A 14,425-nucleotide genomic window follows, 5' to 3' on the forward strand; every position below is an offset into this window, starting at 1 on the left:
GAGAGAGAGAGAGAGAGAGAGAGAGAGAGAGAGAGAGAGAGAGAGAATTGAAATATTTTATCTTGGAAAGTTGATGGCGTAAGAAAAGCACACAATCAGGGCGTCCTGAAGTGAGCTTAATTTAATATAATATATGAGCTCATTTGGTTTGTTTTGACATTTGAGGTACAAACGAAATTTGGTCTAGTTTTACCATATGTGGTACAACGCTTTCTTTTATGTGGTGATGCTATGCTAAACTTTTCTGCTATGTATGTGTGTGTGTATGTATGTATGTAGTGTGCATGTGTGTGTGTTTTATATATGAATGTCTCATTACTATAACCCAACAGTATATACCTTGAAGATGAAAAGGTTCGTCAAAATACTGTGCAAAAGTTTCAGCCATATATTTCGGACACTTCTGTTCCCCTCGCCACTGGTAAAATATGGACACATGATGCGTGACAAGAGTTTACTATATAAGGGATCTGCGCGAGTTACTCCTCAGGCCTCTTCTCAAGCAGGTGTTCCAGAGCATATGCCCCTCGGATTCGAAACAGACGAAGCTAACGAGGCCTAAAACAAATTAAACTATTTTCCACCAACCCGGATCAAACGTTCTGCTACGTACCACCACACTGAATTGCTACATCTGTGTATGTTTTATGTATTACTCTTGCCACATCATTTATGCATATTGAACATGGTCGCAGAAGAAGTGTCCATAACATTTAAAATAGAGAGTTTTAATGGGCTTATTATACTTGAGACGTATCCTTTTTGAACAGAGGAATTTATTTTGCATATGGTTGCAGTGTGTCAATAGCGTTTTTTATGGGCGTTTTAATCTCCAAAACAAACAAACACACACACAATTTGCATCAGCATTGTAATTGACAATTACAGCATCTGTGTGTTATTATTGCAACGGGAGGTAATGAGTGAGAGTTGTTCAGACCGTTGATGAAATTACTGGCCAGTGATTTACTCTCTATTGTTGCTACTGCGATTAGTGGCGTAGTATATCAACACGACTCGTAATTACTCGCTATTTAAAGGACGTTTTGTGGGGATTTATATATATATATATATATATATATATATATATATATATATATATATATATATATATATATATATATGTATATAATACATATATATAGTGTGTTTGCGCGCGCACGTAAGGAATATGGCAGAAACAAAATGACAGTTAACTCTATACGCCAACGGCCATACCACGTTGAAAGCACCGCTCCTCTTCCGATCAGCGATATTAAAGAACGTTGGGGTCTGGTCAGTACTTGGATGGGCGACTGCATGGGAACAGCAGATGCTTTTGGCATCTGACTTTTTAATGCAATGTATTATTACGGGCCTCTCTGTGAGCAAGAGCTCGTGGGATATTATGAAGCAGATGTAAGATTAAGTTGCAGATGCAGGGTACTGGAGTTGAGCAGAGAGCAGATTAAGTGAAAAAATCAAATTATAGTATATAATCACTTGTCCTCATCCAATGGAACGCCTTTTAATGAGTTCAGATTATAATAACAAAAGGTTTATATGACTAGCATCATCTCCGGTGGAATTTTTCCTTCTTAATTATAATTGATTTGTATGAAGAAGTGGAATTTTTTTTTTTTCTGCAAACATTCTTATCTAATAAATGGCCGGTAATCTCTCAAGCTTCATCTTTGCAATCGTTGTAAATCTTGCAAACTTAAATATTGAAATGGGTGCAAATCTTGCAAATCTCATATTGAAATCTTGCAAACTTAGACTCTGAAATTGCTGAAAATCTTGCAAAACTCGTATTGAAATTATTGAAAATCTTTTTGGAATATCTGGAAGTCTTGCAAACTCCCGTGTTTAAAACTAGACTTATAGCTAATTATATGTACTTTCTTCATTACAGGTGAGTGTTCCGCTTCATTTCAGTAGAAAGTTGAGGTAAGATAGATATATATACTCACATTTGGTAGTGAAGGTGTCCCCCAAATTGGAGGAAGGCCCGGGATCGTTCCTTTTGCCTCGCCCTTGCATTTAGAGCTGTCCCGTGGATCTTCATGATATCTGTGTGTTTAGTACTTTCTTTATGTCTTTATTGTTAACTGGTAATTTCGAGGTATGCGTTGTGCTCATTAGTAAGTACATTTTAGCTAGATCCACAAAAAATAACCAATTAGGCAAAGTCTTTGAATTAGAAGCTGTAACTTTTATTTTTAGATTTTTGTGAGGGCCGGGGTAGGCGTTATGTAATGATAAAGCAGATGTAATTTCATAGGATTATGATTCAAAGAGTATAACACTTAACTGTCTCTCAGATCATTCAATCACTTTCGATTACCGACTGTGCAAAATCATATGTCATGGTTAAGAGTTTTCTCCTGCAGGTATGACTATCACTAAGGAAAAGGAAATTATTTATATTTCATGTAATCAACCTGTGACTGACCGCCATTATTTAAAGAAAAACAAAGACGGAACGGTTTTGAGTGCATATCAGTAATAAGTTTATTCTACTAACTTTCAATATTCATATTTGCCGTTTCGGTCGTGTGTATCAGTAAATCTCTACAACATTATAAAAGTGAAATATGTATTTAAGTTGTCTGTTAAAACAAAGGTGCATTTGATTAGGGATTATTTGAATCCTGTTCTGTTTTTGGGCGAAAGTTTGTTCACTCTGGTTCCATATTTGTTGGTCTTCAGCCGAATTCCGGGTAATTTTGTTGAGTGTTTTTGTTTAGGTGAAATGGTCAGGCAGATAATACTAGGATTTCCCTCCTGTGCGTTGGAATTTCACTCTCGTCCTCTCAGTTTTGGTTAGGGAGGACCCTGCTGGGTTTTGTATTCCTTGCTGAATGTTTTTTTTAATGACTGTTATTTGGAAGGTAATATGCTCTTTGTTACCTATGCGCTGGGAAACGTCTCTATTATAATGAATAGGAAACCATTTAACCCGTATATTGTTGGTTTGCTTTATCTCATTTTTGTTTTGTTTGTTTATATGTACTTTTATATTCGCCCTCTATGTCCATGTGTTACCAAACTCAAAAGCGTATGGTATACACTTTCTTATTCAACTCTGGAGTTTTAGAAATTTATTTAATCGGTTTTTCCAATACTCGCGACCTCTCTTCCATTTAGGAGTCAGGTCTGACATTAGCATCAAAGAGCTGTGCTCCTCAAAAGAATAAAGAATAACAGTACCATAATACAGCAAATAAACCCTTTTCACTTTGTTGCTACACGGCCATTCTTTTATTAAAAGAGATACCATAACGTAATACTTAAATTTCCGAAGATGGCATTTCCAGTCCCTCTACCTTAGATAACAGCATACCGCAATTTTGTATACAACTCTTTGCATTCTCAAATAGGTGTATCTTGGAAAATGTCCTTTGGTGACTAAGAGAACTTGTACTTTTCGTCCAACCTTGAGCAGTCGACAGTATTGCGCCTTTTTTTCTTTTACTTACTTTTGAACGGGAAAAAAATAAAATGTTAATAATAATAAACTTACCGCGTTGAAATGTCGACTCCTGCCCTGCCAGTGAATGTTGAATAGCAATTTTGACATCGGCGTCAGCTGACGATTTTAGGCGCCAAGTGGTTCCTGGTTGTTCCTCTTTCCCCTCCTCCTCCTCAGTCATTTTGGTACAATCTGCAGTCGTTTCAGTACATCCATAAATCCTTCACTCAAACTGTTCGTTTCCACGCACGCAGGTTAACACTAAAACTGATTTCTTCAAACATTTATGAGTTTTATCATAGAAAAATATCGTGTTTGCGTTTACATCTATGGCCACTTATCCAAATATCCCAATAAAAAATTTCTATTACATCAAGATCTAAGTTTACATAACTCAGAATACCTTATTCGTTTTGCAACTCTCCTAATTGCTTGTTAATGATCTTTTTTGAATGACTCATGATCTCATCATTCCTATACAATAGCTTACCTTAACCTACTGAGTTCATTTCGCAATTATAAATCTCAGAGACTTCAATTAACACGCTTAACCGAATGGTTCCTAAATATGGACAGAACGCCACAGTTTACTCCAAGACGAATTTCTCACTACCACAGATTATTTCAAAACAATGAATTGGCAATAATAGAGCGCGTACCCAATTTCACTCTCCTGGGGGACATTTTTTAGTTTTCTCTCTCTCTCTAGTTAAGGGACTGATTTTACAGACTTATTACATCCTCTATTTGGATTGGGTGTCAGTAATCAATTCAATTGACATTTTTTTTTTTGTTTACTCAGCAATTGAGTGACTTGAACGATCTAAAACAAACAAAATAAAATAAGATAAAACCGTCAGTGTTTTTATGGATGTACTGCAACGACGCGACTTGATTCGAAATGGCGCCTAAAGTGAATTAGCTCGTTTGTAACCACCACCCCGCCTAAAAAAAAAGACCCACATTAATCATATACAATGAAGAAAAATGTTTGAGACAAATAATCATAGATGGGGCCTAAAACTACAACGGAATTGTACCATTGTACCAGACAATTCCTCGAGTAATATAAGTTTCGGAGCATAGCATAATATATACAATTAAGGCCGAAGGCCAAGCGCTGGGACCTATATATGGTGATGTCATTCATTCAGCGACGACAGGAAAATTGAGAGCGAAAAGGTCTAACAGGTGTAACAGGAGGAAAACCTCAAGAAAACAGTAGAAGAGGCAATATGAAATAATTGTTAGGAGAGAGGATTGAGGAAAGTAAGATGGGAGAAAGAGAATAGGAACGGAGGAGGAGGTACAGCAAAAGGAATAAACGAAAGGGGTTGTGACTTCAGTGCACCTCGGGTGAGGACTGAGGAGGAGGTACACTTCATATTATTCATTAATGCCCAAATGTAACTGATCAATTATTCTGTTATGATTACCAGTTCCTGATTTCGAACGAGACTGACAGATTCTAATACTTAGTGTACACGGTAGATTTTTTGCTAGATTTGCTCTAGATAGTGTACACAGAAACGAGAGCGCTCTAGCTATAGTTACTTTCAGCTCTCGCTAGGGTTGTTTTAGCCTACCTAGAATACTAGTGAACACGTGGTCGAGACTACTCTAGGTACTTCTGCCCAACTGAATAGAGTAATCAGTATAGCTAGACGCGTGCTGGAATAGTCATGGCATCTCTCTCTCTCAGTTAAAACACTGGGAACAATTCAAAGTACATTTTCGGTTGGTTTGTCAAGATTTTAATAACTTTTTTGGGAATATAAATTGTCTAGCGTGTATTTGTTTAATTTTACTCGTTGTTGTGTAATGAAAAATCTGACTTTAATTAACGTAAGTCTAGTTTCCGACAAAGTTCACCGCCATAGTTACGTCTAGTGACTTGACAGGTTATATTATTCGTCTGTCTTGCTCGAGACGAGCTAGACTTATCTGTGTTAATGGCTACCGCCAAACCTTGAAGCTTTAAATTTTTTATTTTTTTATTTCTGTGTCATTTACATCGTAATGTGACTCTGGGCACCAAAGGTATTTGGTTTCTGCGTTGCATTTCATTTCGTATTGGCAGAGTTGGTGCCAAGTGTTCAGATAGTGAGATTTTTTTTTTTTTTAACTTTTATTAGAAAAATATTACATGTCATTTACATAAGTAAGGTATTACAAAATATTACAAAATGTACACCTACAATATTTTCAAATTACTGGATTTTATTTTTTATTGTTAACTAGACTTTAAAACTTTTTTTCCTTAACACGAGATATTAATTGTGATATTACTTACAAAATTAATACTGGTTATTTAAAAACAGTAATTAATGTACTCTATTGTGAAAATATTTTTTATTATTTCTTTGTAATTGTTCTTTAATAGCCACCTATCATAACAAAATTTGCTTTTAATAAAGGCATCTGTTTCCTCTTTTGTGTAATGTTTCTTTTTACTAACCCAAACAGCATATAAATACCCTACAATTAATACAGTGGCACTATTAAGATCCTTTTTAGTCCTATAATTGAAACTAAACATTAATGTTTTCAAAAAATTATCTCTATTTATTTTACAAGTATTGAATAGCACACTTTTGAAATACTCCAATGATGTTTTTATGTGACTACAAAAGTACAAAATATGCAAGGTGTATTCAACATCTTCACAATGATCACATCTATCACTGATTTTGATATTTAACATTTTTAGCCGGTTGTTGGTCGCCAAGGTTCCATGTGCATATTTAAAGGCAAACTCCCTTTCCATGATACCAATGAAAGATTTGTTTATGCTCTCCCATACCATTTCCCAGTCCAAAAGTGGATAACTCTCTTCAATTTTTGGTGCATTTTCTGGCCTTATAAATTTATAGCAGTCTTTACTATTCACGTTTGGGAATTTTTCATGCCGAGAAACTTTCCTGATGACATCATTTGCTACTGAATAAAATGATGTTGATAAAAATGAAATCTCATTAATTTCCTTCAAATCTAACAAGAAGCTTATTCTCATCTTGGAATAGAAATTGCTCAAACCTATATCCTTTTTAATATCACTCAGAGCTGTCGAACTGAAAATCGCTAATAATTTAAAAAAAACATTTATTATTCCCAATCCACCTTTTTCTTTAGACAAACAAAGAGTCTCTCTGCTTACAGGATGGTAAGTACCCCTCCAGACATACCGGAAAATATGCATATTTATTTGAGCAATGTACTTTTTTTGATGGAGGCAAGGTGTGAGAAATATACCAAACTTTGGACAAAACTAGAGAATTAATAATAATAGCCTTCTGGAAAATAGACAGTTGTCTTGAACTAAGCATAGCTACTGATATTTCAATATTTTTAGCAAGGCGAGACCAATTCTCTTCACACGTCATCTCAAAATCATTATAATAAACTATACCAAGAATTTTTATACTTTCAACAGTTTTTAACCAACTGAGAGGCCAGGTGTTTCGGTTCTCCCATTGACCAAACCCAATTATACTAGTTTTGTCCTTGTTTAGCTGTGCACCTGTCGCAATTTCAAACAATTGTATTTCTTCATAGCACTCTCTAACTGAATCATCAGTTGACAAAATCATAGATAAATCATCTGCATAACCCTGCAGACATATATTTACACTGTTAGGTAGGCTTGGCCCTATTCATATTACTTGTTGTTACCCTTCATTGCCCTATATAAAGGTTCTTGAAATATACAATATAACAGCATTGACATCGGGCAGCCCTGTCTTACAGATCTTTTAATACAAAAGGGGGAACCAATAAACCCATTACAAAAATATGACTTTTACAATCCTTATACAAAACTCGAACTAGGTCCACAAATTCCTCTGGTAAACCAAACTTTCTTCATATTTTAAAAACAAAATCCATATTTACCCTATCAAAGGCTTTAGACCAATCCAAGCTTAAGATTGCCAAATCTAGACAGTTTTGTTTTGCATGAAAAATCACATCTCGAATCGTATTATTACAATTCACAAATGACCTTTCTTTCACTGCACAATATTGTTCCGGGGAGATCATCTTCTCAGTAACACATCTCAATCTGTTTGCTAAAACTTTAGCAAAGATTTTATAGTCAACATTCAGTAGGGTTATAGGTCTCCAGTTTTCCACCACGGATAAATCTCCTGTTTTAGCTAATAATTTTATTATACCTAAGGATTGACTATCTGACATGCATTTCATAGTTGCAATGAATTTGAACACCTCCATTATATCAGATTTTATTATACACCAAAACTTTTTGTAGAATTCTATAGGAAGCCCGTCATATCCTGGTGATTTACCTTTACACATACTCTTGACAGCATCGAAAACCTCAGCTTCCTCTAAATCTCTGCTCAGCAAATGTACATCTTCTTGGTCCAAACTAGAATTTACAGAAGCTAAGAAAATAGTCTTGACTTTTCTCCTGACCTGAGACCATACTAAATAATCTTTCAAATGCTCTTGAATAAAGCAGACATTCCCTCTGTACTTTCTATAATGGAACTATCTGGTTGTTTTATGCTGGTAATGCTAGTATGATTTTTCTTTTTTTCAGCACCAAGTAGATGTGCAGACATTTTTTCGCCCATTGTAAGATCATTTAGTTTGGCCCTTATCTTTATACCCTCTAAAATTTCATTCTGGATGTCACAAATCCTAGTTTTGAGAAGCTTAATATTGTCATAATTTACACTAGTTTTGTAGTTTATGTCATAAAAATGCCTTAATCTTGTTTGTAGCAAGTTCAGCAAGCCATACTTTCCTTGTGATATCTTTTTACATAATTTGACAAAGAATGTTTTACACTGTAATTTGGCCCAGTCCCACCATACAAGTATGCTATCAAATGCCTATTTTTTCTGCTTTATACACTGCCATACATGCATAAAATTTCCTTCAGTTTCATCAGAATCTAAAACTTTCACATTTAACTTCCAATACCCTGTGCAAATTTCATGCGTGTTAATTTTTAGCCTCAAAACAACCATACTGTGGTCTGAAAAACTTATTGGAACAGTGTCAGCAGATATTATTATTCAATCAAATACTGGCAGTACACATCCTATCTATCCTTGATCCATAGTTTTCACGTATATAAGTGTACTCTGGTATTCTGTTTGAGAATTTGTAATTGTCTTTCAAGGCAAGGTTTTTCACAAGAGTACTCATAGACTTAGACAACAAGGCTTTGTTATTATTACTGCAATCTCTTGTGCTTGTTATACAGTTGAAGTCACGTGACCCCCAAAGATTAGATAATCATCATTATGTCTCAGGTAGTACAAAATTTCATTTCTAAAGAAGTGTCTTCCTTCTGCAGATTTACTTGTACCAGACGGAGCATACACATTTATGACAGGTATAATACATTTATTGTAACATATTCATACACCCACAATTCTTCCATTAATGTCCATTTCCTTTGTTAAAAGTTTTACACTTGTTTTATTATTTATACATATCATTGTACCACCTTTTAAATTGATTGATGGATTAAACACTATACTTGTAAAATGAGCGAGATAACTCAAAACTGAAAAATCTTTAACTTTATGCTCTTGAATTAACAGGATATCAATTTTATAGTACATGATAAGAGACACAACCTTCATTTGCTCATTTACCTCATTTAAGCCATTAATATTTAAAGTGGCAACAGAAAGAGCCATTATATCACCGAAGATGAAACAATTAAATTTTCTTTTTCTTTGACAACCTACCTTTCCCATTCATTTTTGCTTCCCTCCTTTTTTCTTTAGTGGATTTTCCTTTCGTGAACCTTAATGTACCTAGTGTTTCTAAGTCTAAATTCCACTGACTTTCTGACATCATGTTTGTACCTTTATCATCATTTTCCAAATCATCTTCAATATCACTTTCTTTATTTACCTCTGAATCCATATCACATTCTTCTGGCATATCATCCACAGATTCATCATTCCTATACACTGAAGCCGCTACAACAATTTCTCCAGGACTGTCCAGTTCTTCATTTTTATCATCATCAACGGGAGAGAGACTTCCAATAGTGTAAGGAACACGAGGTTCGTCTTGTGAGCGAGGCCCTTCATCATCAGTTATTTCCATTACTTGAGAAGCACCTTCGGGTGCACTTTTTATTGCAAAGATATCACTGTCACTCACAGTATCCTTTATATCATCATTATTAGTTGAAACGTTACAATCCAAGTCTTGTGATTTATCTTCTATTTCAATTGGGTTTCCAATAACATCATCAACACTTTGGGATAAGGGAAAAGCTACAAGTTGTTCTACTACTTCGCATACATTACCCATCTGGTCTTTATCAAGGATGCCAGATTCCGCTTTGTCATTGCCAGTATTATTTTCATCAGATGGTGGCTCCGCATTTCCTTCATTATTTTTCGCATGCTGAATATCAGAAGTTCCATTTCCGTCAGGAACATCACCCTTAGCAGAATCCTTACCAGGCTTTGCTGGAAAGTCATTCAAATTGAAAATATTTAACTTCGGTTCACTATCCATGTTACAATTAACTGCCATGTGAGAGTCTCTTCCGCATTTGTAACAAGTCTTTTTTTGTCCATTGTACAGAAAGACAACATTATAACCACAGATATTTATGGAGGATGGGATGTTTTTCTTTATTTCCATTTTCACAGTGCGTGTTCCATTTAGCAGACCACTCGCCCTCCCATGAGAAAAAGTGTTATGTCTTAGATGGAGGACTTTTCCATACTGGCTGAGGACACTAGTTAAAAGGGAGGCTTCCAAATCAAAGGGTGCATAACGTACTGATACATAAGTATATACAATGCTCAAATTAATTACTAGGGCCTTTTCCCCATCACCAAAATTAATCACTTTGTCTTCATACTCTCGTATAAAGACGTCAAAAACATTGGCCTCATGAAATTTCACAGCAAGTCTGTTATTTGGTATATTCTGAAATCCTCGTAATTCTTTTTCATTTATTTTCAGCTTATTGAAAGTGACATCACATGCGGAGTCGTAATTAGGGGAACAGGAAAACTTTAAACCGATAGAAGTCTTTGGTTTAAGTTTCATAGGTTGCCATCGCCATCAGGAAGAGAACGATCCGTTTTCTATGATGACGTCACATCGCCTGAGGCGACCCGAAACCCCGGGCCTGAGAACGCCTAGAGGGTCCGAGGCAAAAAAAAATTCTAAATAAAGAATCTATGCAACAAACAGGTTACCTTGAAGCACTATCTAATTCACTGCCATCTTCCTCACAAGTTGTAGTCCAGAATCACGAGAAAGACCTCAAAATACGGCCTAAAAACCAGAAATAGTGAGGACCCTTTCAAAGGGGGTTTGTAAACAAACAACTGAATGACACAAAATAGCTGTTGCATATCACTGTCATTTGAAAAGGGGCGTCTGTATAGGAAACACACCTCCCTCAGACTGACTCATGGAGGAATCCTGAAGATGTTCTGAGGGAGGTCTTTCTTTGCTTTGGAGAGAAGGAAGGCTGTGGATGGTTTTTCCGAGTATGCATGGGGGTAAATTTACTATATACGTGATGATGAAGGGAAAAGGAAAAATGAAGTTGAACTTCATTACTGATACTCATTTCAAGTACACTTTATAATGGCTCAGTAATTTCATATCAATCAACGAAGAATCTGTTGATGATTATGTGAGACAGCAGCACCCCCATTTACTCGTATTCCCTGAACCATGTAATCAGGGAAGGGGAATCATCCTTTCGAAGACTATCAACAAGTGACTGAAGGATTAAGCATCCAGTAGGTGGTAGTAGTAGTAGTAGTAGTACGAGTAGTGAAAGTAGTCATTATTAAAGGAATTGAAGGTTTGGTAAATGCATGCCCTAATGAGGGAAGGGTTCCGAAGTCACGTGTGGGGGGGGGGGCGGGGGATGGGTGATAAATGTGTCATTGTGTGAACCGCAAGACTTAGAGGGAGATAATATGACCTAGTATAGGTGGGAAGGTCTAAGGCAGCCGCAGTGCTACAACCTGCAGAAGAAGAGAGGAGAGCGACTGACACTGACTTGATCTAAAAGTAGGTGTGAATGAAAGGGGTGTGTTGCATTTCTGTGGCTGTCTATTTACCGTACGAACTGAAATATGCCAGAGAAAGGGAATTAAATCGAACGGGTGATGGGAGGAGGATGAAAGAAAAGATGAGATGAACCGCAGAATAGGCGAAGCAGGGAAGGCAGCAGCAGCAGCAGCAGCAGCTGGGTGGGTTAAAAGATGAGGAGAGAGAAACTTTTAGCGGGAACCGCCATAAGGTGTTGGTGAATAACGAATGAGATCCTGCAGTAGTTTTCATTTATTGAAGCGGGGTGCGAATGTTGAATGTGAATGTATACAATTGTGTCAGTCCTGCTGTTGCTGTTGCTAGAGAACAACTGAAGGGGTGACTGCGAAGTGTGGGGGCAGGGGACGGGGGAGATATTAGATGAAAAGGTGAAAGGGTCAAGTTGGGTGAAAAGATGGATGGATGAAGCAGAATATTCTGGAAAACTGAAAGACGGCATGTCGATGAAAAGAGTAGGAGATACACTCGGAACGAGAAGAAGGGAGGGGGAGGAGGAGGAGGCGACGAAGGAAGGCCTAGAGCAGGAATATGACAGTGATCGTTGTGCACAACAGCGAAGGACACAACTGTTGTTGTAATAATAATAAGGGCGAATCTACTGATACGGCACCATGTTGCGGAAAAAAGGCGCTTTATATACAGGGATAAATGATGAGTGAAATTATAAAACAGGTGCTCTCTTGATGATGTTACATGAACGTTCGCTTCTTTCGATTAATAATAATAATAATAATAATTACATGAAAGTTCGCTTCTTTCGATTAATAATAATAATAATAATAATATAATAATAATAATAATAATAATAATGCTTACGATGCAAAACTTTGGATTGCCATAGTAGGCTACTGTAGACTAAAGCTGAGTCTTGTACAGTACATCTGGCATGAGCAGAATTATTTGGGATTCTCTCTCTCTCTCTCTCTCTCTCTCTCTCTCTCTCTCTCTCTCTCTCTCTCTCATTCCTTGAATGGTTTCTTGTGCTTCGATTGAATAGAACATCAAGCTACTCGTGTTTCTGGGGGTTTGCTTAGACTAGAAGAAATCCTCCGTTATCAAATACTACGATCGGTAGACGTAATGGTTTTCTAATGTATATGTACTATATGTGTATGTGCTGTGTGTGTGTGTGTATAGAAAAGGTTTGGACGTTAAGTTTGGATGAGACTGGAATCAGATGAGACTGGAATCAGATGAGACTGGAATCAGATGAGACTGGAGTGGGTACAATCTTTGTTCAGGACTAGAAAAAATGTTCTACAAGTGATTGAAACAACTGGAGGTTGGTAGTACTATACAACGGTGTACTCGTACTTTCAAATCCCAGGAAAAACGAACTTGTGTGAACATTTCTGTTGTATAATTATAAGAAATGGTTATTGAAGTCACACTTTGTCATAGTTATCAACGATTTTTGGTACACGTCCTGTGTAGGTATATAGGTCTAGTCGAAGTTCAACTCGCTACATTAATGTCTCTCTCTCTCTCTCTCTCTCTCTCTCTCTCTCTCTCTCTCTCTCTCTCTCTCTCTTCCGTGCTTGAGACCGGTATGTGTGTGTGAGAATTAAATCGTAGAATTGCACTGATGTGATCCTGCGAATTTAATGTTTAGTCTTTTCTTGCTCTTGTTTGAGTAGCGTTGTGTGTTTCAGTATTTTCAGTCTTGGATTCAGAACGAAGAATCCTTTCCTGAAGACGATATTATTCCCCGCAGCTGCCAACAGAAGTATTTCAGTACATAATTATAATAGTAAGAGAGTCAAGTATTTCCACTTTATTTGTCTACTTCTGAGTTCAGTAGTACGATGCGAAAACAAAAAAATATCTGTAAAGAGCTGCATTATTATATAAGAGCCGTGATCTTACAATGTCATCTATTGTTATTTTTCAGATATCTGCGTCTTCTACAGCCCGTTCCTTCTCGTTACTTACAGGTGAGTGTTTATTTATTCGTTCCTCTCTCTCTCTCTCTCTCTCCTCTCTCTCCTCGTCTCTCTCTCCTCTCTCTCTCTCTCTGGGCGGCTGGTTGGAATAAAACCGGGTATACTTCTCTTTGGCGTCCTCTGGGAGATTGTCTGTTGTTGTGGTCGATAGATAGCAGTATGATCTGTAGTACAAGTTTCCGAATCTTAATGAATCAGAGCTATGGAAAGTTGTTTTGAAGGATGTGTCATTATTATTATTGATGAATATTTTCATGAATTAAAGTGATGACGAAAGTCATCGTCATCACTATGATTAAGTGGCGTCGGATTCATTGTGCTCCCATAATTATCATCTCGTGGCGTAGACTTTAGTACTAGGGCGCGGAGGTGCTTTCAGGAGGACGCCCATTTTAAGTTCGAAAGGCTTCGTTTGTAATTATAATTGGCAAATTCAAGTTCAACCCTTTCTTCTATCCATTTCCTCTTCACTATCAAATGCTCATTTATTCATTATCAACTTCTCTCGTCTGTGTAGGCTTTGCTCCTGATACTTACTAGCATCAGGTTGCGTTCACGCTCCTCATCAACTCTTTTATATTATAGGATTTGACATGAATAGATTTCGCTTTGCCCCTCTTCCGCCTCTCTTTATCAATCAGTGCCATTTTCGTTGAGTAGTTCTGACTGCCGACTTGTGAGAGACTATTTATCAGGAAAAAGTTCTCTTGTGGTATTGCATAAGTGACGTTATCTCACCTTTTTCTGACTATTGAATTCCTTAAAATCTTATTTACTTTATGTTTATTACGCTCATTCAGTGGCTGGAGTTTCTTATGCTCATTCAGGGGCCTGTTTTTTTTTTTTATTAAGCTCACTCAGTGGCCTGTTTTTATTTATTATGCTCATTCAGGGGCCAGTGTTTATTATGCTCATTCAGGGGCCCGTTTTTATTATGCTCATTCGG

At 36.7% G+C, this 14,425-nt stretch overlaps 1 pseudogene; it reads left to right on the forward strand.

The window, feature by feature from the left end:
* Positions 1-1,204: 1,204 nt before the first annotated feature.
* On the forward strand, positions 1,205-1,324 carry LOC135204915 (5S ribosomal RNA; annotated as a pseudogene).
* Positions 1,325-14,425: the final 13,101 nt, after the last annotated feature.

The sequence above is a fragment of the Macrobrachium nipponense genome, chromosome 47 (genome assembly GCF_015104395.2).
Source record: "Macrobrachium nipponense isolate FS-2020 chromosome 47, ASM1510439v2, whole genome shotgun sequence".
Classification (NCBI taxonomy): domain Eukaryota; kingdom Metazoa; phylum Arthropoda; class Malacostraca; order Decapoda; family Palaemonidae; genus Macrobrachium; species Macrobrachium nipponense.